Source organism: Bombyx mandarina, chromosome 01, assembly GCF_030267445.1.
Source record: "Bombyx mandarina strain Sakado chromosome 01, ASM3026744v2".
Classification (NCBI taxonomy): domain Eukaryota; kingdom Metazoa; phylum Arthropoda; class Insecta; order Lepidoptera; family Bombycidae; genus Bombyx; species Bombyx mandarina.
In genome coordinates this window covers 15,360,961-15,384,448 of record NC_143208.1, presented here as the reverse complement: position 1 = coordinate 15,384,448, position 23,488 = coordinate 15,360,961, and the positions used below count along the sequence as shown (strand labels likewise).

General features: G+C 34.7%; 1 protein-coding gene across 3 annotated transcripts in view; it reads right to left on the bottom strand.

Annotated features, from left to right (window-relative positions):
- The window catches only part of LOC149503596 (uncharacterized), a 51,861-nt gene that overhangs the window by 16,282 nt on the left and 12,091 nt on the right, over positions 1-23,488 (bottom strand). For 2 of the 3 annotated variants that reach the window (XM_089733442.1, XM_089733504.1), the window contains exons 2-3: positions 10,491-10,669; positions 8,231-8,563 (exon numbers count right to left, since the gene is read on the bottom strand). The gene's annotated coding sequence lies outside the window, so the exon portion shown is untranslated. The remainder of the gene's footprint in view (positions 1-8,230; positions 8,564-10,490; positions 10,670-23,488) is intronic. The other variant, XM_089733472.1, reaches the window with a different exon arrangement.

Genomic DNA, 23,488 nt, shown 5'->3' with positions numbered 1-23,488 from the left:
ACAAAGATAATATATGCTCAACACCAACATAATTAAGAAGTTATCATAAATACTTAGTCTGGCCATAAATACTGTTACAATTAAAAATAAAATAATTTTTATTGCAAATAACATTTATTGCTTTTACAGTGTGTTAGTTTAATACATAAATATAAAACAATTTAAAGTATAAAAAGCTTATTCGAAGTGGTCTTCATTGGCTGCAATACAGTCCTTTAAACGTTGAGGCCAGTTATCAATAGAAGCACGCACTCTTTCCATGGGAAAAATTTTCACTACCAATCGTAAAATTGTTTTAGGGACTCCAAATTATCATGGCGTTTAGAGCAAGCCGTACACTCTAAAACTGACCATAAATCATAATCCAGCGGATTAAGATCGGCACTAGACGACGGCCAGTCTTCACCTCTGATGAAGTCCGAAACGTTCGTTTCCTTCTACACCTTTTTCGTACGAACACTACGTGGACGACCAGATCTTTTTCTGTCACAAACAGAGGAGGTCTCATTGCACCTATTAATATCCCGGTACACAAACATTTTACTAATACCAAGCGTATGGAGAGTTTTAAAAATTGCATTTGGCTCCATACCTACTTTGTGTAATGCAATCACAGCGATTCGGTTCTCTTTATCACCCCACTCCATTTTAGTATCGCAAAATATTGTACAAAGTATTGGCGCCAAAGTGAGAAAACTCAATGAGCAATCATATAAAAATGACAGATTCCAAATTTAAATGTAATATTTTGTTTATTTTTAATTGTAACAGTATTTATGGCCAGACTAAGTAGATATAACCGAAAGATTTCCGATGTTAGCCAAGTTAACCCTTAAACAAATGAAGGCCGTTATTTAAGTTATTTTATCACTTGTCTGAATGTTATTTTTTTTAAAACCGATTTTCATATTATTGTTAGGCACCTTGTTAATTATTTAAATATGAAGGCTGTTTATACTTTCAATGTTTTCACATTTCTGTTTAAAAAGTGGTATCACAAAACGCACAGCTACCTAGCTACACACGCACTTATTGATGTTGATTAATATACAATGAACCGTAGGACCTTCTGCCTATGACTTTCAAATTGGCGATGCACCAATCCTTTAAAGATAAATCCAATAAGATTGGAACTCATACAATTTAGCTGACTTGTTTGTTACTGCAGTTAAGAAGAATGAGGAGCCGCAAGTTTCCAGAAATCGGGTTTCGACATCATCCAATACCTCGCTCTAAGTCGATTAGTATTGAGTACGTCATCTTGTATTCTGAGCATGAACAGAGGAGTGTACAAATTTTACAGTGATAGTAGATGACGCTGCCCATATGTCATCGTATGCTAAAAGTACATTGTTGCCCACCGTGACCAACTACTCTGTAAACATCAATTAAATAAAAAGTATTCGGGCATATCGTGTAACGCGCGTCTCAAAATATTATGGTCTGGAGGAGAAAAAGATATTTAAATTAATGAATTATATTTCAGCAACCGGCGGCGCGATAGTGATAATAAAAGGTAATTTAATTTACCACTAGCCTTCGGGAAGTCGCAGTAGTCGAAGACCAAATCTAATTATAAAATAATCTGAGAAGAAATAAAAAGATGAAACCCATAGTTTTTAAACAGAGCATATTACAGCAGGTACTAAAACTCAGCCTGAGTACAACATAGGCGTATTCAAAGATAAAAATTAAGTCCTTTCTAGGCAATAAATCAAAAATGCCTTATGATGATAATTTGGAATATCTACTTATTTCCTTACTTATTATGGATATACCAGTATTGAAAATCTTTCATAAGAAAGATTTTTAGAAGTTATATAAAGATAAATAATAACTATGAAACGAGTTCCCAAAAATCAAAATATATTATTTCAGAAAATCGTCCTCGTTCAATCTTTTCTTATTGTAAATTGAAAATAACATTTATATGTTTCATAGATTAAAACTAGACCGAGACAATTATTTATTTAAACAAATTCATACTAAAAATACTGTTACTCATTATTGTATTTGAAATAATAAATAATGTGTACTAGTTAAAGTGAATATGTAATTATTAATTTTTTTACCAAAATCGTTATGATCAATATTTGTTTGGTGATAATTAATTAATTTTCATATAAAAAAATTATATGTTAAATCTTCGGCCAAACATATAAAGTCTTTTTTAAACATTTAGATAACGAACATTGGGACAATTAATCTAAAAAAAGAGAATATTTATTATACACACTACTATTAATATCGGAAATGTTCCCATATTTAGGTAATCTACTATTTTACGGACATAATTTTCACTTTTTTATACATCACTTCCAAACTTTATATACTGTGTAAGTTCTTTTCAGGAAGATCAATCACATCGGTGCAGTGAATCATTAAGTTAATCGTTGAATGAATATATCGTTGAATAATCACACCCTGTCACAATATTTGTAAACCATTTATGTAGGTATTTAATACGGCTATTGTTAAAAGTGGGAAATAAGAAATCAATAAATACATAGTATAAAGTAATTTATAAGTGTAAAGGTAAGAAATAATTATTGTCTTAAAATATTTGTTTAAAAAAAATTAAATTGTATAAAAGGAAATACAGAATACGTTCATTTACATATGATACAGAGAATCTATGAGGTTTACAAGAAAGTTTACTCGAACAATAAAACAGAACAAATATACAAATACTTACGAGAAGGAAGAAACAAACATTGTAAGTTTTAAAATAGTGTTAACAGATTTTCTAAGCTACCAACATAATATTTAAAAACTTTGAAAGCGAATATGTGAAGCAACGCATTTTCAGATAATAAAAATTGTTAAGCCCTCGGTATTATCGTAACATATATCTTTAATTTGAATAGATTTCAATCGGTTAAACTTTTCAACAGATGTCTCTATGTCACGTTTGGAAACATTTTAACATAATTATATTATGTTATTGTTAGAATAATTTCAGTACTTTTTCTTAATCCTTGCGTTTGAGTTATGATCAGATTGTATTAGGTGTGTGGTCCACGTCGGTGGAGACGTGGTGATCAACCACTCGCTTTTTGGCAGGCATGACACTATGTAAACTAACATACTGAATTTCAATCCGAATAATAATGCCGCCAGTCAGTGTGTATTCATATCGCACTGATAGTCGTACCAATGCAAGACGCTCCCATTTTGAGAAATGAGGTCGGAGTCTCAATTTCATTGTATAACGACTGTCCTATCCTTGACATCGAAAGGCATAACTGCTTCGCACAGAAATTGGCGAATCGCATCGGAAAACTCTCGACTTTGGCGTCTGTGGCTTTGCTTAATCGTCCAATCTAAAGAACGTTAAACATATTAATTATAATTACTGGTGGTAGTTCCTCTTGTCAGTCCGCACGGGTAGATGCCATCACCCTGCCTATTTCTGCCATGAAGCAGTAATGCGTTTCGGTTTGAAAGGTGGGACAGCCGTTGTAACTATACTGAGACCTTACAACTTACATCTCAAGGTGGGTAGCGGCATTTACTTTGTAGATGTCTATGGGCTCCGGTAACCACATAACAACAGATGGGTTGTGAGCTACTCCCCCAATTATTCAATAATTAAAAAAAAACGTATAATAAGAAAACCAACATAAGTTATACTAATTTTTCGGCTTCGGATACAAGATATGTAGTAGGAATAAATAAAAACGTAACACCGTCTTCTAGAGATGACTTACTTTCTTGTCAGGCATACAAACTGACCGCATAAGGTATCTCGCATCATAATTAATCTTAGAGATATGATAGATAATTTCCCCCTAGAGACAGTCAATCATTTGTGAACATGAGTTAAGTATTTCATTAGATAAACTGGGATTCGACTATCGTCATCGTCGGATCGCTCGATACGAGTACACAGACTGTGTCAATCTGTCCCACAGCCCAACGACTTGGTTTGGATTTGGACAAGTTTCATGAATAGTTTAGAGTTGTTCAGTACGGAGAGGTTTTGAGTATCTCAGCGTGTTCTACCATCGCGAAGTGTTCCTATGATTTTTGTTATTTATTTATTACATTGCGTATTATGTATTGGATGTATTGCGTGTCCGCATGCTTAAACAAAAGCTTCCTACCTATTTTACTGCAAAGTAAACATGCGTTCCGATTCGAAGGGAACGGCTGCTGTTATACTACAATTGAAACTTAAGACATTCTTTTTCAAGAAAGTATTCATGTTGTTAATGTATGGGCTCTAGTTACCAGTGAATATCAGACCGCGAGCTAGTTTAATGGGTAATGTAATAACAAAGAATCTCTTGGTTGCATTCGCATAGCTTCTATCCCACTCTTCAAATCTAAAAGCGTAATTCTTACTCTGTAAAAGTAATCAGGACAGTGAAGTCCATCCCTAGTCTTCACAGCAAACCCAAAGATAATGTTAGTTACTTTAAATGCGTTCCTCTGGTTCGTCATATTGCTTTATAGTGCGAATCCAGATATTTTGCTTTATTCGAAAAAACTCTGGATCGGAATATGTAAAGCTTGTAGTTACCTCGAAGAGCTTCTTGGAACTCTGCAATATGTCCTTCTTTAATTAGCCTTCTTGAATTTTTGACCTCAAAAATTTATATCCAAATAAAAAAATAAAAATTATTTCTACATTTCTTTGATATATATATTGGAAGCACTCAATGAGCGCTAAATTATGAATGCTATCATGTAGTTTTGCTCAACACTATGAGCGTTATAACCAGCAGTACAATGCTAGCTTAATTATAAGCTAGCAGTTTTATAATTTTTGATTATCCTGTTTGGGCGTAAAATTTGATTTTGCAGCATTAAATTAGCGCTTAAAAAGCACAAAATTTTCATTAAATTTTTTAGTGATTCTGCCCATTTGACCATCTAGCTTTATGGACGTGAGTATAGGGGTTCCCGTAGAGCGGTCAATACTACAACCAGACTCGCAGAGCCATTTCTAGAATATATCCGACCGACGGGTCGACGACTCCATATCGACCATCTCGGTACAGCAGCTTATCAGGCCGCCCGAGGCGGTGCCGCTAGTGTCCCGGAATACCCCGCTGGAACCAACTGGTCGCTCTTACATAGCGCGCTAGAGTACAGGAAGCACGCTGTGCGGCCTCGCCCCCTTTGGTCGCCCCGTAACATTAACTGAGAGGAGGTGGTCTCCTACAAGGGTCAATCAAAATATTCATCAAGGGAGACAAAGGTTTCTATTTTTGCGGATAGTGATTTTTTACTTGCTTATCTGCTTAACTTATCTAAACTTTGGAAAAAGTAGGTAGATATCTGTCGGCGCAAGATCTGGTGAGTTCGATCCTCCAACCTAGCTGCTCTTGTGGCTTAAAGACCGTCGATTGTACTGTATGAGGTCGAGCGTTGTTGTGTAGGAGTAGAAGTGATGTGCACTTAACCAAAGCTAGCCAGAGGTCCCCATCAGTGTCCCGTCTGTATAATCATAATTAAACCAGTATAATTAAATCTGTCATTAATTATACCAGTATTAAGCTACCAGAGTCACCATGACTGTTTTAAGAGTAAGTTTTAAAACGACGACTACTAACAATTATTAAAAATAATTCATTTTTTTATCGCAAGTGACAATGCGATCCAAAATGCCTTCGTTTCTGTGTCTGTTAAGCAACGTGATTTTTCAGCTGGTGGTAGACACCCACTTATCAGGTTTTGTACCTTGCCAATTTGACACAAATGGACTGATATTGTCTTGATGCTTATTTTGAAAACTGCTATTAATTCATAAGTAAATACCAAGCACTCAAGCAAATAATAATTTGTAATTCACTCCGTAAATGTCATTATTGTTTGTGCAGCATTGCTGCCGCGACGGAAATCGTACTCCATAATTACTCGTATTTTTATCGTGTCCATATTGATAAAAAATATACATGTAGTGAAAACAAAACATTACTACACAGTAGAACACTAAACAAATACTTAATTGAATTTGAAATATATTACTTCATATTTAAAAAATAAAATTCCTTAAATTTAGAATTAATTGTTAGCCATACATAAAATATGTTTCAAACGGCGAGTATTGTAGAATGGCAACTTCATAGATAAATACCTATTATTTTATAGTAATAAGAGGTTGAACAGCACCCTTACTTTAGAAATTGAAAATATGCAAACTCGTTTATAAAAGTTTAAATTGCAAAATTAGTGAACACAGTATGTCATCTTTTACAATCTCTGACGTATTGTACTGTTTGAAAAATTGTTTTCGTTGCTCTGATGCGTGGACGGGCTCACGCCCCCCCCTTTTGTTAAGTAGTTACCGGAGCCCATAGAGATCTACAACGTAAATAACGCCACCAACCTTGTGACATGAGTTCTAAGGTATCACTTTTAACAGTAAAACGGCTACCCTACCCTTCGATCCGAAACGCATTATTGCTTCACGGCAGAAATAGGCTGGGTGGCGGTACCTACCCGTGTGGACTCACAAGACGTCCTATCACCAGTAAAAATTTGAAAGGAATACATAAAATTTTACATAAAGCTTTTGTTATTTTGATTACAAACCGTCGATCAAAATCGCATTCTAGGCTACAGCGCGTGTAAACAGCCACCCGGCATATAGTTCGCATTACCTTCATCTTTGGTGGATGAGTTGACAAAATAGACATGATTAGAGATGGAAGAATTAGCAATCATTTCGCGGCTAGCATTCTTAAACAAGGTTCTGCGAGAGTAGATGTAATAGTTTTTGCAGAAGGCTTTAATCGCGTTCACGTATGTTTATCAAAAATAACGAACGTAGTTTGAGTATTTTTTCCTAAGCTTTATATGAAAAGCTCTAATACTTCATGTCCTGTTTCTTTTTTCAAAAGTAACAAACTATAAAATATGTATAATAATAAAATTTCGACCCCTATTTAACCTTCCTCGGATAACTTCGAACACTTTGGAAAAACTCCGAAATAAGTATATATATATAATTTTCAACGAGAGGCAGGTATTTGCATTTTGCTGTCCATACGTCCATTACATTCTTTTAGAAGTGAAATTTCCTTAAGCGTCCTCAGCTTACAGCTTTTTTTATTGCCTTTGTAGGCAGACGAGCATGTGACCTACCTGATGTTCAGTTGGTTACCATCGTTTATGGACATCAGCAGTGCCAGAGGCAGAGCGAAACCGCTGTCTAAAATAAGCCTTATTAAAACTTAATACATTAAACGCCATATGAAAAATCAAGTATTTTCATTCAGATCACGGTGATCCCCGGTCCTTTAACCGATCTGAACGCCTTGGTTTTCAAATCCAAAAGAAAGTTGTAGTTTTCATCAATATAGTATTTTATTGCCTTTTAAAATAACTTAAAAACAAGACTATAAAAGTAGCTAATTTTTATCTTCCGTGCAAATTATCGCATTTTAATAAATTTTAGATTTTTTTTATTGCTTTGATGGGCGGACGAGCTCACAGCCCACCTGGTTGTTAAGTGTTTACTGGAGCCCATAGACATCTTCAACGTAAATGCGCCACCCACCTTGAGATATAAGTTCTAAGGTCTCAGTATAGTTACAACGGCTGCCCCGCCCTTCAAACCGAAACGCATTACTGCTTCACGGCAGAAATAGGCAGGGTGGTGGTACCTATCCTTGCGGACCCACAAGTGTCCTAATGTGGTGGTGGTAATTGATAGTAATTACTGATTGCCTGATTTTGGCTTGGCCCGTATGGTATAAGTACGTTCAACGTGTTATAAGCAAGCCAAGTTCCAAGTATGTAGCCCCAGCCGATTAGGCTCTACGTTGATATATCAGTAAGTCAAAACAAATAATCTGTATACAATATTATATAAAATTACTTTTACAGTTTAATATCGCGCTTTTTAAATTATATTATACCTATTATATTTTTTCAGACGTTTCGATATTTCAGTTCACGCGGTCAACGACGAAACCGTAAATATTTTTTGAATTATATGTATATATATATATATACCTACGACTCGCGAAATCCAAATAAAATACTATAACGTATGTATAGATAGCAGCAAAAAAGGAAGTTTTCTTAAAACGTAGTATTACGGAAAAAAAGACGAGTAAGCTAGGTGACCTAATTTAAACCTGATATTTAAAAATAATTGAAAGAACAAGATACTATAGAAGACACAGAGCATCATCCTTAGGTAGCATAATATGAAGGCCAACTATTGTCAAAACGCGTTACTTCACATTTTCGGTAAAAAATTAAGGAAACTTACTTGGTCAGCGCGAGCTGAAGGTCCGGCGGCGTTTCATCGAAAAAGCTATCTTCGTCTTCGACTTCGGGTGGAATCAAGCAGTCCAATGGGTCCAATGTTTCCAATGGATCCAATGGTTCCAATGGTTCCAATGGTTCCAATGGTTCCAATGGTTCCAATGGTACCAATGGTTCCAAAGGTTCCAAAAGTTCCAACGGTTCCAATGGTTTCAAAGATTCCAATGGTTCCAAAGGTTCCAACGATTCCAAGGGGTCCGACGGGCCTGCGTCTTGAAGTTCGAAGTCCAAACTATCTTTCCATTTCACAACCGGCAACAAACCGTCGGCAATGGATCTAAACAAATTGAAGCAGTTTTAGAAAATTAAGAGAAAATATTATGTATCCTTTAACTAACTTATTCATTAGTATATTGTGTAGTGTTGAACATTAGAAAGCTTGAAATTCGGTTAAAGTAGTTTTCGCTTAAAATATTACTGCAAATTATGTATATTACATTAAAACAGCAGTTTCCTATCATTTACGTTATTTATTAGGAAAATTTCTGATGTTGATAGATTTTCAACAGTATAGTAATAGGTATTAGCACCGCCGTCGCTCCTATTCCTAGATTTCAGTGTTATTATTAGAGTAAATAATTTTCAGTACTTCGTGGATACGTTTATAGCCGCATATAATTTCATGATTTATTATTTAAATAGCACGAACTGGGTGGTTGGCCGGGTTTTCCGGGGACGCAACAGCTAGCAGGCGCAGTTTGAGATTGATGGCGACCCACCCTCTGCCTCATTACTGAGCTGCGGATGCAAGATACCACCCCCTCCCCCTACTACCCTAACCACAAGACAAGCGCTAATTGGTGAAAAATTAACGAAATGGTAAAAAATGCACCATTCATTATATGCTTCTTAAAGTAAACTTAAGTTCTTGAATGAAGTACCTTTATGGGTACAAAGTACCTTTAAATCTTATTTTTGTGTACTTTAATTTTTTGAACCCAATTCAAAGATCGATACTTTCGCTACGATAAATGGTATAGTTATTCGTACGTGAGACTTGGTATGACGTGAACATTACTGACATGTTCCGAACTTTTTTGGTGTAGAGTGGTGGAATTTAACACGGTATTATGTTTTCATCTATGATTGTGAGCCACGAATCCAATCGTTATGATTTTCGATCATTAAAGTAAAGCTTTATTTGGAATTCTAACGGACGAATGATTTTGGATTCCATGTTATATAATCTAAGGTACACATCAATCAAACTAATATTTATCATTATATTATGAAGTAGAATTCAGCAAATTATTTTAAAATGAGCGTTTTACACATTTTTTTTGACAAAACATGAGACGCGAGCATATCGTAAATAACAAATATATTGTTTTCTAAATGAACTGGACTTAATTACGATAGTTAAATAAAGACAATTGCTAGTAATGTTATATAATAAAAATAATAACAAGAATCGAAGATCCAAGTGAAAAAAAGCTATTTTTTTGAGTTTTTACTGAGTCCACTTTTTTAAAAACAATGTGTTCTAACCGCGCCAGTTTAAGAACAAAACAAACAATAAGAAAATTAAAAGAAGGTAAGTGAAACGCAATGAAGACAATATTATAGGTACATACATAAAATTACTAAAAGCATTTACAGAACAAAAAACTTGAAACTAAAAAGGAGGGTAAAATATTTCGCTTTCGTGCATGGATTAAATAAAAAAAAAGAAATAAAAAGTTTACGCAGACTAAGCATGGCAAATGCAAAATAGATGATGACTGAAAAGATCAGACATGAAACAGCGCAACAAGTAGGCATTCGCTTTCGCATTATATTAATAAAATAATATTAACCTTAATGTCTTCACTCGAACTGGCACTATGTGTATTTGACACATTTTTAGTATTTTAAAAAATGTTTAAAAGAATTAAATGAATCAAGATTTAAAAAAATTAAGGTCCTTGTGCATTAAAAGTTTCGACACTATTTATAACACCGATTAAGTAAATAGAAACACAACAAAAAAGTAACAGGGTTCGGACGACGAAAATATAAAACGGTCATTTTAAAATGTCTTAAAGAAAATTCGGAAATCATTTTCCACAATCACGGTACTGAGGGCCGACACGTCCGCCCAGTGCCGGGGCTGGCGCGACTGTAAATGAAATCGCTGCGGCAGGTAAGCTACGGATGGACGAGTTGTCTATGTCACGGAGGCTATGAATTAAATATAGGCTAGTGTGTGTGTACGGTGCACTTACATATGCAGTTGAGGGGCGGCGCAAAGCGCCCGCCCCCGGGTGTACGCAGGCCCACACGTGGCGCCTTCTGCTTGATGTAGCCAATACGCAAATTACCACTAGGAAACACTTCACAGCAGATACGCGGAGATACTACTGTCAGTTCGATGCAGCCCTTGGCTCAAAGTAAATAACAAAACCTGAAATTTAGTCTATGTTGTAAATCTATGTTTTTTAATAAAACATTTAGTATTTTCCTTAAAATTATGCTTAAACTTTTTTTTCTGCTATTGAAATCGAACTTATGGTGATCAAGATATGATATGAAGTGATATCGGCTACTCTGAGACACTGGGAGTACTAGGGACACAACTATGACGTCACTTTTACTGTGCGTCTTATGGACCCCCTTAAACCTTACTTAAAACATTTTCGTCACTCCTATTTCATTATTGATACGAAATATTGATAATCTACAACAAAACGATGCTTAAAGGATGATATGGTTTTCATATCTTTAGTACAAATATCATCTTTTAAAAATTAACATAGCGGTATTTAATTTTATCAAGATTAGCTATTCTACTTAATAGTTCAGTGTTAACAATCACTACTATTTCCTATCAACTATTAGACGTTTATGACTAAAAATTTCAAATTTTCAAATTCATCCTGCAATTATATTTTTATGTTTAACTGACCATGTTTCTTTTTTTCTCATTTATACACTATCGTACAAAAAAAAAAAATTGCAAAAAAAAAATAGTTTACTCGAGATTTTACAGAAGAATAATTTGAGCTTTGGACATGAATTTACTAACTTTCTCCCCATTGCTGAATTTATATCTATGTTATAATGCTTGAGTATCCACCCAGGCAGTATTTAAATTTACATTAATGTGACAGGAAATGTTTCTTATTCTGTCACTTAAATACTTCAAGGGAAGACTTAGCATGCCTAATATGAGGAAAAGGGTTCCACAAACGCACTATATTATACAGGCATCACCCACGCAATATTTAAATTTGCATTAAGGTAACAAAAAATGTCTCTTAACCGGACTCTGAAACACGTAGTAGTTAGTATCTGTCTCTTAAATACGTAATATAGGATGTCTAATATAAGGAAGAGAGGTCCACAAACGTACAGCTTGTATTAATTACTTAGTCTGGCCATAAATACTGTTACAATTAAAAATAAACAAAATATTACATTTGAATTTGGAATCTGTCATTTTTATGTGATTGCTCTTTGAGTTTTCTCATTTTGGCGCCAATACATTGTACAATATTTTGCGATATTAAAATGAATTGGGGTGATAAAGAGAACCGAATCGCTGTGATTGCATTACACAAAGTAGGTATGGAGCCAAATGCAATTTTTAAAACTCTCCATACGCTTGGTATTAGTAAAATGTTTGTGTACCGGGCTATTAATAGGTGCAATGAGACCTCCTCTGTTTGTGACAGAAAAAGATCTGGCCGTCCACGTAGTGTTCGTACGAAAAAGGTGGTCAAAGCAGTAAGGGAAAGAATTGGAAGAAATCCTGTCCGAAAGCAAAAGATTTTATCTCAGCAGATGAAGATAGCACCTAGAACCATGTCGCGTATTTTAAAAGATGACTTAGGACTTGCAGCCTATAAGACACGTACTGGTCATTTCTTAACTGATAATTATATTTAAAAGAGAATAAGGTGGTAAAATCGAAACAACTACTGAAGCAGTACGCAAAGGGAGGTCATAGAAAAATTTTGTTTACGGATGAGATTTTTTTTTACAATTGAGCAACATTTTAACAAACAAAATTACCGTATTTATGCTCAAAGCTCTAAGGAAGCTTCCCAATTAGTCGACAGAGTGCAACGTAGGCACTATCCGACTTCAGTGATGGTTTGGTGGGGTATTAGCTATGAAGGAGTGACTGAGCCATACTTTTGTGAAAAAGTTATCAAAACATCGGCACAAGTGTATCAAGATACCATTCTTGAGAAGGTAGTGAAGCCCCTTAACAACACCATGTTCAATAATCAAGAATGGTCCTTCCAGCAAGACTCGGCGCCAGGTCAAAAAGCTCGGTCTACGCAGTCTTGGTTGGAAATGAACGTTTCGGACTTCATCAGAGCTGAAGACTGGCCGTCGTCTAGTTCCGATCTTAATCCGCTGGATTATGATTTATGGTCAGTTTTAGAGAGTACGGCTTGCTCTAAACTCCATGGTAATTTGGAGCCCCTAAAACAATCCGTACGATTGGCAGTGAAAATTTTTCCCATGGAAAGAGTGCGTGCTTCTATTGATAACTGGCCTCAACGTTTAAAGGACTGTATTGCAGCCAATGGAGACCACTTCGAATAAGCTTTTTATACTTTAAATTGTTTTATATTTATGTATTAAACTAACACACCGTAAAAGTAATAAATGTTATTTGCAATAGAAATTTTATTTTTTCTTTTGTTACAGTATTTATGGCCAGACTAAGTATATAGCGACAAACTATATTATCAGAAAAGCATTTACGCATATAGGAAAGCGAAACTGTAGCTGTGAAGAATCGAGTTGAAAAAATAAAGAATTTGGAAATTTCGATGTCAGTTAATCGGCAGCCATCCACCCTGGCTCAGTCCTGAATTTGAAATGCGTCTCATACTTCTGGAGACCGAAAATGAAGCGGATGCATAAATAAGGTCAGGCCTTCGAGTTTACCAAAAAAAAATTTAAATGCATTTAGGAAACAGATATCAGCGTAATTCGAGTAGATTAAGTTTTGGGGAGCTTATTCTCTATTATTTTGCAAAGTATTTTTTTATAATATAATCGATTAACACACGTTACACCTACTTTCTAGTCTATCCGGTTATCTGGTTACATCCGTCAATATTTAATTTCACAATACTCCCAAAAACAGTTTTTGAAGGCTAAAACGATTATTTAAAATAAGTATCAATAACGTTAATCAGTAACGTGTATTAAAAAGTTTTAATTTTCGCATGTAAGTATAATTTAACAATGTCGATTCAACTTTAATTATTTACATACTTAATAATATACCAAACAATACTTAGAAGGACAGGTGCCAGATCAAAAATTACTTAGCTTGCTTTCGTTGGGGATAAAATAACACTGAATGGTCGGTTATATTAAATTTGTTTAACGAATGGTCACGTTTCGTGCACGTATACGTCGATATATATTTGCTGAAATTAACTGTAACTGATATTCAGACCCAGGTTTAATTCCATCGATATCATCACTAATTAGCTTTAAATTGATCGGTAGGATTCAATCCTATCGTCGTATGTATCGTGTTATGTATGTATTTGAAGGACAGAAAAAAAAAACGGTTAGAGAATATGTAAGAATTATTTAGGTTATGGTAAGTACGTACATTTTATATTAGTTGAACGTTAGTAACATGAATTTTTTATTGATTTGGTCACATAAATCATACCCAATGCCCACCTTCGCTAATGGTGAGTGGTCATTATCATCATTAATGCCGATCAATTATAGTTAAGTTTTGTCAATCTGCTGTGCATTGGCTGTTATGCTGGATGTTGTTAAGCATGACAAAATAGCGATTACCGCATTAAGTAAATAATTTGAACAAACTCTACCCGAAAGCAAAAGATATTCTATGGGGATACGAAAATACAAATATTGTAGTGCAATTCAAACATCTTTTAAGCGGTTGGTTTTTAGATGGCAAAGGGACAATCAGAGAAATATGTGCTTTTTTTACCATTAAGCAAAATTTTAATAAGCAGACCGTGTTATGCTTAGCGCTCTACAAAAACTCTTAAAGTATTCGGTACGGTACATGGGCTTTAGCCGGATTCAGATGATGATGGGTTAGCACGGTTTAAGCTATTACCCAGGTGCTTACTCAGCAGCCATAGGTGTTTCGGCTGGTACCTGTACTACGTCGCCTGGAGGGAATCGATGATAGAGTAAACTGTAACTGCGACAAGGATACGCTGCGCTGGATAGCGCTGTGTCCTCATCGTTCAAAAAAAAACCCGTGTAAGGTACTAAAGTGACAGCCATATTTTTATAATAATACATCATATATGGGCCTAGGTGTGTCAGGGTACCAGTCTTGAAAGGGTGGTTAAGATTTTTAAGAGCCCAATCTACCATAGCCAAGAATGGTAGTTTGAGCAAAACTTAATACCGGCTCATAAATCTCGATTCTCAAACGAGTGGTTAATTTTAAGAGAGCTAAAAACTAGCCATTGTCTAGTCCAATTCTTAAATCTTTCTCTAAATTAATTCTCTAAGTTAAAGACAGGATAGTGGTCCTTTACGGTGTGGACTCACAATGCGTTTCATCGCGTGTAAATTGCCGTTGGTAGTATGCTAGTATAATAATCAGGTAACAGTCCTTGTTTTAAATAAAATCGAGAATTAAATTCATATACGTATTATGGATATGTTTGTAGAAGATCACATGTTAGGTAGGCCTTTTCCGATTTATCTATACTAATATATAAATCTACAGTGGTCTTTACGGATGTTCCGTTATAACTACTGAATCATGCTTCAGATTGACTTGAAACTTGGTATCCATGTAGAAAATACATGTACATGGATAGGCTAATATTTATATGAGTGTTGGACTCCCTAATAATAATGACAATAAATAATAATGTTAATTTTAAATGCCCAGCGAAGCGGGCGAGTACGGCTAGTACTATTATAAAAAAACGGGAACTATGCCCTGAGTTATTAAATCGGACTCTTATTTAGTATTAGGTTTATTTTAAAATCAATTTACTTGTTAAGCAGCAACGTAAATAACGTGACATTGGACGTGGTATTTTACAATTCAAAAGCAATTTCTAAAAATAACACGTTTTCAAATTTTCAGTATATAAGTGTTGTGCACGTCGCGTACATTCCCAAACTAAATTCGACTTCTATATACTCATTTAAAATTGCTCATAAACAAGAATCTATTTTAAAAATGAGTGTATGTTGATTATTTCCTACGATTTTCTAAGAAAATTATAGGCCATTGTACTGTGTAATGTTAGTTTAATGCCTAAAATCTCAACACAAGTACATTTGAATTCACATTCGTTCTACTGATATGTTTAGATTAATTTAATTTGTTTTATTCAATTCCATCATAAAACATATATTTTTTTGTGATTATAAAGGATTTTGTAGCTAATTGAGAAAATGGATCCCTTATAACTAGGTCATGACGTCATTTTATTATGAAACTATTGACAAAATATATAAACCTATCGATAAAATTCTGAAGATGAGTATTTCGTAAACCAGTCAGTATCGTTATTCCGTCAAAACACTCCATACGTGTAAACTGAGAAAAGAAAATCGAAATTGGAGTGCACATTGGCGTAAGAGGGTATATATTAAACTTTTATACTTAGGTAAAATACATAAATATATGTCAAGTTAATCCTCCTCCTCGAGTCGTGTTCCTCATGTCTGAGGGTCGTGACCACCATCACCCATGAGCTTCAATCTTAGGATCTTTTTCCACTTTCAAGTTAATAGTACGAACAAAAATCGAAAGTTTGATAGCTCATGAGATACTCTCTTCCAAAATCGTATTCAATTAGGGAATTAAAATGAAACTTTCAAATAAAATTCAAACGAACAAGCAGGTGATAAAAAAATAACTTTTGATTAATATTGACATTGAAAATCAACATACTCGTATCTAACGAGCTCTTAGTATAACAACTTAGTTGTACGACAACAAAGGCTGTCAAGCCAGGCGGCAAATCTCCTATAAGTTGGACTGATCAGATTAGGGCTGCAACAGATTGCCCCCTGCACGTAAGCACCAGACACACAGCCCGAAGAGAGAAGGAGGCGCTGAGTGATATTGGGTAAATTCGTCACTAAAAACATGACGGCCACAACCACGCTGCCAAGAGTGTAAGGACGAAAAAAAGACATTTGACTTATAGAAGCTGAGAAATCTGTACGAAGTGTTTTCTGTAATTGCCTCATTTAAGCAATTTTTATTCCATTGAAGTGAAATTGTAAAATAGGACATTAAGGAAACAGGACATTAATTAGGAATTTATTAACCTGATAAGCTTAAGCCGGTTTGATTTTTTAACACACAATGCTATTTCTTTATCGAGAAAGCGGTTCGTATGCTTGAGTTAGGTATGTATTTTCTTGAAAAAATTGGTACCTGCCAGTCTGTGAATTAGATCACAGGTATAGTCGTGTCGCTTAATATATTATTAGGCTACAACAAATGGTAAATTGTATTTATATAGGGCAATTCCATATCTAACCACTGAACTATTAAATAATAGGTTAACTACCTAGTCAGGTCATAAATTCTGTCACATGTTTAATGTAAAATAATTGAAACAAGTTTATTCATTATGTAACCGTTCATATACCAAAATGAACTTAACAAAACATAGATTCTTATGACACTAAAGTTTATTCAAAATGACCTCCGTGATTTTGAATACAGGCCTTCAATCTGCGCGGCCAGTCGTCTATCGCAGCACGAACGAGGTCCATGTCAATGTCGGCGGCTGCCTTAATCAAGGATGACTTGAGTGACACCAAATTGGGATGAGGCTTTGAGCACGCCTTTTCCTCCAAGTGTTGCCATATCTTGTAATCTAACGGATTCAAATCTGGACTGGAGGAGGGCCAGTCTTCGTGTCGGATGAAGTCGATTTCACGCGCCGCCAGCCAGTCTTGTGTGCTCTTCGCTCTATGAGCTGGCGCCGAATCTTGTTGGAATACCCAGTGCCTGTTATTGAACATGGTATGAGAAACAGGTTCCACAAGGTTCGTCAGGACTGTATTTTGATACACAACTGCATTCGTTTTTACACCTTTCTCACAAAAATGTACCTCTGTTAAGCCCCAATAAGAAACTCCCAACCATACCATGAGCGAGGATGGAAAAGGACCTCGTTGGACACGCGGAATACGGTTGCTCGCTTCTTCACTACTGTGTGCGTACACCTTATCATTTTGTTTGTTGTAGCTCTCTTCTACGGTAAAAATTTTTTCATCCGAAAAAAGAATTTCCCGATATTTTTTTCCCGCGTACCGCTTCAACAAAGCGCGGCATCTCTTCAGTCTCAGGTCCATTAGACGAGCATTCAAACGATGTCCTGATTTTCTTCGATATGCCCGAAGCCCTAAGTCTTCATTGAACACCCTTTTCACCGTGGTTCTGCTTAATCCCATCTGAAGGGCCAACAGTTTCTGCTTACGTTTGGGATTTCTTTGAATTCGCGCCTTCACAGCTTTTATCACTGCTGGAGTCCTAACAGACCGAGGGCGACCACTTCTTGACCTGTCATCTACACTAGAGTCTTCATTGTATCGTTTGATGGTACGATAAACGACTCTTTTGGTTATATTCAAAATTTTCAGTATGTTAAAAATTTGAATTGGCGCGTAACCGCAACGATGCAACGCAATAACTGCAACACGGTCTTCTTTATGCGTCTACTCCATATTTAAAAATGAGTAAAATTCTAAAAGTATACATTTTTATTTTCATGAACAATTCGAAATTCGAATTCAATAAACTTTTTTGTGGCCAGCATTCTAAAAGAAAAGCTTTTACTGTGTGACAATACTTATGACCTGACTAGTTATATAACAGAGATTACCTCTAAACTTAAAGCACAATCGTCATCAAAGAAGAATAAATATGAAAACCTACTGAGCAGATGATTAAACCAAATCAAAATCAAATTCAGGTAATGCATTCTTAAATAGGACAATATACAGATAGCACAATTATCTTTTATTTATATTTCTGTATTTAAAATCAATATTTTTGTCTTCATATCATTCACAGCCGGGATAGCATAGATAAACAATTAAAGATACAAAAAAAATATTGCAAACTCTATTCTAGATTTAGTTATTATTAAAAAAAATATAAAACAATTCTAAGTAAAGTTTTAAAGCAAAAAAACAAGACAGATTACGTCAAACTATGCAAATCTCGTGTTACATTAAAGGTAACAGGTATCACTTGATAACATTTTATGGTGTTTGTGGGAATGTATTATAAAGTATATTCCCGTACCTACGATTTCTGCAAGACACGCATCCGAAATACGAGCCGACGGTCGCTCTATATATTATAACTAGGAATTACCATGATCGCTGATATCTCAAGATTTAAATTAATTTTATGTATTGCACTTTGCCTGCGCAGACTAGGTACACTTTATATTCCGTACATAGGGTTCAAACTAGTTACAAATCGAATTTTGTTAAAATCGCTTCAGTTATTCGAGCGTGAAGGTAAAAAGTTAGTATAAATCGTATATATATATTGTAATAATACATACGCGCGGACTCACAAGAGGTCCTACCACTATTTAACGTCTGACTCGTATCATCAATTCGGACTGACTTTTTTCAATAATTGCTTTTCAAGGATTATTTTTTAATAGAAACTTAATTATGTTACATTTATATATATTTATAATATGATGACACATTTGATTATAGAGGGCGGTTGGTAGTCTTCCATTGAACTTGTATATATGCAAGGTCTTCTTTGAAATTGTTGTTTGCACAATTAAATTTTAGTTGGATTTATTGAAACTTAGGCGTAACTGTTTATTTATTTTGTAGCGCATTACTTTATATTGTCGTAGAACTAATTTACCAATATCATATAAATGTAAACATGGAATAAATCTTACGAACACGGTTATTAATATCCGTATTGAGATAGTGTCGCTAGTGTCTGTATGTTAGAAAAGGACGGGAAACTGACGCCGATCAATATGCGGCGATTCGCGCAATGTGGCCGCACGTAAAAATATATAATATGATATGAGAAACGATGGTTTCTTCGGTTTAAAAAAGTTACGATTGAAAGAGTTTTGATTTATACAAACTATAGTTTCGTGATCAAAACTTTTATCGGATCATGTTCACTTGATTCATAATTTTTACTGCAACTGACGACAGCACACTATGTGTTACTAATTAAAAAATATTTTTCACACCTATATTATACCTATTATATTTATTATACTTTATCACGCGAAATTAACGTACGTTGCTATTATTGCAGGTTCATATTCGTATTACCTATGTCGTTAACGTGGGAAAGTATTATGTGAAATCGGATTTGCTAGCTAATATGTAGTAGATAATAAAATTACACGTAAGCAGCAAAACTTACTATGCGTTATTTATATTACCAGGAACGCATCAGAATATAATTTATCACGTTGTTTATCGAAGATTTTGTTACACTATTATTGGGCTTGTTTGGTACAGTGTGATACAAAACAAAGCGCTCTGAGTAGATTGAGATGCACTCATCATTTCCGTTTTACAAGCGTTCTTTCCGCCGGCGAAGCGGAGATCACGTTCACTAGGAACTACTGGATTCATCCAATACACTTCCGCATAATTTCAACATTTCAATCATGAAGCTCAGGAATGAATTTCCCTCCTCTGTTTTTCCACAGTTTTATAAATTGCCTATAAACAACGTTTGACAAAAAATATCCCAGTGTAAACAAGCAACTTAGTTGTGTTCATCACATTTTCAATATTTACTAGCGACGGTAACCACATATGTGATGGATGGATGGTATCTGTTTTTGAAACAAAATATTTTTGACTTTATTCGCTTTTTTGAATGAAAACGTAATTGCGGATGCAAAAGGCATGAACGACTCAAAGAACAGGCCCGACTGTGGTTTTGTTGAATTTTTATGAGGAAAAGGAAGGAATAAACGAAAACTCCGCTAATTAGTAGCTGCACTCCCTCGGTGCTAATGCGGGACGAGTACCTCAGGGAACATTGGACTCAAACTAACTGTACCTACGAATAATAATCTCCGTTAAATGTTTTGTAAGTATTACTAGATGATTATAAATGGTGTATTTTAGAAATAATATTTAAATACGAATTACATATTGATAAAATGATGAAATATTCCAAGATCGTTTAGGCATTTTTAAGTGAACACGTGAGTTAAAAAGACACAAATAATAATATTTTCTTGGTCTATCCTTAAACCAAACACTCATTGGCTACGGGTAGGTTAACAACGCCATCTGCTGAAGTAGCTTTGGTGTTATTGTGTCTTTGAAGCAGTTAGTTTTTCTGAGTTAAGAAAAATAGTATTATTATTCGCCAATAGATGTCGGGAAGAGTCATAAAGTTGATTATCGATAAAGTTGATTATTGAAAACACGAATAAAACAACATTTTCTGAAAATAATTCGTAGCTAGATAGATTTATCGCCCCTGAAATCCCCTGTGTACTAAATTTTATGAAAATCGTTGGAGCCGTTTCCGGGATTCAGATTATATATATACAAGAATTGCTCGTTTAAAGATATACGATATCTATCTTGTTCCTTTTTATGTACATTTGTCTGGATGTGCATTCGACCAACGCCCTACATTGCAATAATGCTCACATTCAAATGGAACATAGCACGTTTTTTAAAGAAAGAACTGTATTTGGAATATGGAATACAAAATTAACAATTGTTTGCAGTTTTTGATTATTGATCAATCGCACGAACGCAAAGACAAATAGAGAAAAATCTGTTTATGATTTTACTAATATCACAAAAAAACGCAATCTTCTTGATTAATTAAGATTTGAAATAAAGTGTAGTCGACATAAGTATCTTCATGACGAAGAGAAAAGAAGTTTTTTTCCAATTCGAATGTGTGTTTTAATTACGCAATAATAGCAATTATTGTTGTTCGCGATGTGAACATTTCAACACGATACAAAAATATTAATCATAAAAATAGCCCTTTGAGGAGAGTCGTTTTTACAAAGGGGCATGGCAGACCTAGGCCCAGAGCTGCACAGTTATCTAGTTACACTAAAAATATATTAATATTTATACTAGTTCTTCCTGGTTAGTAATTAGTAGTATATTTTTTCCAAAAATATTAAACATTTAAACGACTACGCTTGGAAGGCTTATGTTGACAGATGTTATGTTGACAGATAATTATCTATCTAACTCTTAGGTTTATGGCGTTACCGGCAAAATAATTTAATATTTTCTATAATATATTATTTCAATCGTTCACTGTTCATTTTGTAAAATATGTATATAATAGCATAGAAAGTACCTTTAACAATAATTATGATTATTTTTGTATGATAGTATTGATTAAGTTAAAGTAACTATTATCGATTTTTTGTGTTTTTTATGGCAACACCATTACTGCCTTGATAGAAGCCGGAAATCTTAAATGTCAAAATCTTTGCTTTTTGGCAACTGCCTTGTGACTGTTTGTGTACATTTTTTGTGGTTTAAATCAACAACGTTTACCTACGAATACTGACTCTGGTGATACCTCTATACCCAACGACCACAGTTTGAAAATGGATTCCGATTCTGTTGCTCATGATTACACTAGCGAGAGCTTGGATTTGATAATAGATACTTCGACCGACGACCCCGGCATTCACCCTGGACATGGCGTTTTACAGCAGTCATACGTACGGTAGGATGCTGTGCCCACGTCATGACAGTGATATGGTATTTAGGATGGGCACGGCATCAAAGTAATATTGTACCCCCAGCCCAATTTTTAGATGATGTTTTGGTGGTATATGATAATGAAATCGATGAGTAAAGCTATAAATTAATGTGTTTTATTTCATTTCTAATAGATATCTGTTAATAATTAAACTAATACAGGATTTTACATACAGGACATTTTATATAACATGAGAGATAAAATGATTGAATGAGTTTAAAATGCCAACTTTTTTCTAAATCACTTCTTTTACTAATTAATTATTGCCATTGTCTGCTATTATTATCATGAGTCTCTATGAATATGCACTGTGGGCCTAAATTACTATGGGGACGTGACATTCCCCTTTGTATGGTATGGGTTATGCATTTCGACTGGAAAGGTGGGATGAAAACCATTATACAATTGAAACTTTTATTGCACATTTCAAGACAACAGCAATATCATTAAAAGGACTACGGGCTTCGGTAATCTCTTAGCTCCATGTAGGACGTGTGATTATCTAACCACCATTACTGGTGGTAGGACCTCTTGTGAGACCGCGCAGGTGGGTACCACCACCCTGCCTATTTCTACCGTGAAGCAGTAATGCGTTTCGGTTTGAAGGGTGGGGCAGCCGTTGCAACTATACTTGAGACTTTAGAACTTATATCTCAAGGTGGGTGGCGAATTTACCTTGTGGATGTCTATGGGCTCCAGTAACCACTTAACACCAGGTGGGCTGTGAGCTCGTCCACCCATCTAAGCAATAAAAAAAAAACTAGTGCAATGAAAAGTTAAAATATGACTATCAATAAAAAATACACTTTAAATATATGTAGGGCTACTTTACTATTACTTACTACTGATCTAAGAATGAAAACGTTCATTTCCTAATACAGTATTTCAAAAACAATTAAAAACATGTTTTGAAAAACATTTCGTTCTAATTGTAAAAATGATAGTAGTAAAAATAGGTCAGGAAATTTTTTACTTAGGTACATATCTTCGGCAATTTATAATAGGTTATCACTAATGGTCATTAATGCAGGCGTGATTCATATTAAAAATTTCCGCTACTTATTTTAAAACTCATTTTACGTGCAAAGGTTCGCTGTGATGCTCATGAAATGTTATTTTATATACCTAACCAACATTCACCAGTTATTTTTGGCTTAAATTAGCAGGATGTCAAGTTGCAGTTAATTGATACAATTTATTATAGATAAGCATACAATAATACAATAAATAAATAAATAACAAACCAACAGATTTTATGGACATTGGAAAAAATCCGATATCGTTTATTTGATTAGTCCACTATTGTAAAGTAATCATTTTAGAATTTGTGAGATTATCTCAAGAAAAAATAAGTCTCTGATCTTAAACATATTCCAATGAAACTGTATATAATTTAAACACGGTAGCCTTGCGGATGAATGTTGCATGGAGGGCACATGCCTGGTGCAACATATTTAGCTTAGTTATAAATGCACATGAGTCTGTATTATTTGTTCAACT